Raw genomic sequence first — 3,574 nt, 5'->3', positions numbered from 1 at the left:
GTCTCTTGGAGCTTGATGCTGAAGCGCCGACCTTCTACCAGGTGAGGCCTGTCGCACAGACCGCGCTCATCTTCGTAGTACTTGCACATAGCGAATTCCCTTTCGTCGTCAGACATTTCCTAATAGGTAATTAATAATCCATCATCGAATACATATATAGTAGTTTGTAGCAAAGATCATCATATAACAACTAAAACACCTAAAATTTGTAGTTTGTAGTAGTTTGTAGCAAAGATCATCATTGAACCTAGTTTGTAGCAAAGATCATCATATAATCCATCATCGAATACATATATAGTAGTTTGTAGCACAAACCGCGCTCATCTTTTGCATTCAATAAGCAAATAACTAATAGGTAATTAATAATCCATCATCGAATACATATATAGTAGTTTGTAGCAAAGATCATCATATAATATCACTAATACATCTCGAATAATAGATCCTCTAGGTTCAGTGGGCCGCGGTGGACACCCAAAGAGAAGGAACCATCACCGGATCATAGCTCCGGTGAGATCCCCAAAGAATCTGCCAGGTATTGGAGAACCGGCCGTTCGCCAACGCAACCATGTAGCGCTGGACGTGCGCGTTCTCCTCCATGATACGGTGTTGTACCACCTGCGCGGGGGACTCAAGCCTCTCCACCGATGCAGGCCCACATGACCGCCACCAAAGAAGCTCCGGGTCGACGACGGGCTGGCTCCTCACTAAGCTGCGCTCACCAGAAGGTAGCACAACCCAGTACCAGCCCGGCGGAGCCCAGTCCCGGACATGGCCCCTCGGCTCAAGCAGGAGTCCTCCGCCGAGTCGACGACGAGGATGCGGGATAGGCATCGTCGACGTCGAGAACAAAATGCTTAATTATGAAAACAAAATTAATAAACACTTAGCAAAATTCGGCATGACCTTTGCTAAAAATAGGACATATCGAGCATCTGAAATTTGCCAAAACGTAAACAAATCGACATTTCTGGCAAAACATAGGCCACTCGGTTAAACAACTAAGATTGTGACATGTTCAAAATATGACATATATCCACTTCAAATTTGCATATAACAGGAATAATTGTTTTTACTAAAAAACAACAACAAATGTGATAGTTCAAAATATGATCCTAAGATTAACTAGCTAGGGTTCATACTACATTATCCTAAGATTCATACTACATTATCCTAAGATTAACTAGCTAGGGTTCATACTACATTATCCTAAGATTAAACAACTAAGATTAAACACCTAAGATTAAACAACTAAGATTAAAAACCTACATTATCCTAAGATTCATACTACATTATCCTAAGATTAAACAACTAAGATTAAACACCTAAGATTAAACAACTAAGATTAAACAACTAAGATTAAAAACCTACATTATCCTAAGATTCATACTACATTATCCTAAGATTAACTAGCTAGGTTTCATACTACATTTTCCTATGATTAAACAACTAAGATTAAAAACCTAAATTTCTCAACTTGCTAGGGTTCAAAAGAAACTAGGGAGGAGGAGGAAGGAGGGAGGAGGATGTACCTCTCGGTGGAGGAGGGCCGGCGCGGGGGGCGGCCGGCGGGGGAGGAGGCCGACGCGGGGGTGGGCGGCCGGCGGGGAGGAGGGCCGGCGCGGGCGAGGGCGGCCGGCGCAGGGAGGAGGGTCGGCGCGGGGGACGGCAGCGTGCGGGGGTCGACGGCGGCGCGCGGGGGATTGAGGGAGGAGTGTGGAGTGTGTGAGTGAGCTGAGTGATGAGGCTGGGGGCGCGCGGGGGAGGGAGTGGGCTTAACAGCAGCGCGGGAATGGGCCAGCACTACTGCTAAGCCCACTAGCTGTAGCGCCGGCGCAAATCACACGCTACAGCTAAGTGGCCTGCCCTTTTGGCCCCCGTGGCCCGCTAAATAGCAGCGCGGCCCGCGCCAACCAGCGTTGCTGCTATTCAGTAGCAGTAGCGCCCATTTTGGCCGGTGCTACTCGTACATACTAGTAGCGTGGGCGCCCAAACAGGCGCTACTGCTAAAATTCTATGTATAAGCATTTTCCTAGTAGTGCCACGTCGTCTCCTGGCCAAATGGGCCGGACCGAGGACCCCCATGTTGGTTCACTAGTGGGCCACGTCGAGGCGACCCATGGCGTAGGAACGGAAGGCTTCCGAAGACTTTTGTATACTCCAAGTTGTTAGAAGTCTCTTATACCCCAAGAGAAAACATAAGCCCCCGGGCATGAGACATAGGGTTGTTACCTATCCGAGATGGGTCCGAACTCGTAAAATCCGAGTTATACACTTGCTTCATAGCTAGGCTCCACTCTTAGTTTGTACCCCTAGTACTCATTGTCAGGTTCATTGCCTAGACAGCGAGCGCCCGCACCAGAGAAGGAGGCGCTGATGTCTGTGTTGAGCAGCTGTTGGTGGAGTAGCACTACAACCCGTCGTTCCTAGAGGAGCACCGGTTGGCGGAGGAGCAGCTAGAGGCATAGCACGTGTCCACCGCCACCACCATGGTGGCGATGGATCCTAGCATTGTCGACATCAACCGGACGATGCTCATGTCTATGTGCAACGTCCGCACCATCTGTCACAAGCTTTCGCCCCTCTATGTCAACGAGGTGGAGCGCAACCGGCTCTTCGAAGGGATGAAGGCAAAGCCCAACGAGGCGGTGGATCAGCATGACAACTATGCCCAAAGAGGCATCTGTTGTAACCCCCACCACGTTCACGTATGCAACCAAAAACAACGAGGCCGGGCCGCCCCATGTGGGGTCAGTCAACCTACCTCAAACGAGAAGGAGGAGATTTTGAGTTCTTTTTAAGATTATTTTGCTATGTAAAAATTAATGAAAAAATAAACAAGAAATCAATTTTGTTTTATTTGATGACTCTCATTGGATGACCTTTATCGGCCCAGTTGTCCATGGACAAGCCCGAACATTTCCACGATTATTTGGAGCCGTCCATCTGATGGTCTGGGCCAGAGTTGACCTAAGGCCAACTCCAACACGCTGACCCATTTCATCCGCTCACGTCCATGTGGGTCTAAGCGGATAGAAAACGTGGCCTAACACGCCTACGCACATGGGCGGATGTCCGTTTGGACCCATTTCCGGCCAAAAGTTTGGCCGGGTTTGCGTCTACGCGGGCACGCAGCGGACATTCACAACGTCCTTCCATTGTCCCTCTGGCCCGCCCGTCTGTGGCACACAAGACATTCCCCCCAAACCAACAACAAGCCCTCTATGCCATCACGTCACCATCTTGTTGCCGCCCACTTTCTGCCTCTGCGCCACCATCCCACCACCACCATCACATCTATCGAGAGCCCCACATTTTGCCACATCCATCATCGCCCACTTTTTTCGTCATCGCGGCCACCACATGCACAGTTTGCCTACTTGTCCGACTGCTCACCACTACACCCCAAGGTCACTGCCGGAGATCGCGGGGGTTCGACAGACCTACTGCCTTCATTTTCGTGGATGTGCCAAAGAGGGCTCCATTCACTCTACAAAAAAAGACACATCCATGACATTTTGGGCCGAACGAAAAAAATTCTGTCATACTTACGACACTTCTTTGACGATAATTG

This window comes from Aegilops tauschii, chromosome 5 (genome assembly GCF_002575655.3).
Source record: "Aegilops tauschii subsp. strangulata cultivar AL8/78 chromosome 5, Aet v6.0, whole genome shotgun sequence".
NCBI classification, from domain to species: Eukaryota; Viridiplantae; Streptophyta; class Magnoliopsida; order Poales; family Poaceae; genus Aegilops; species Aegilops tauschii.
This window is presented reverse-complemented; position numbering follows the sequence as displayed.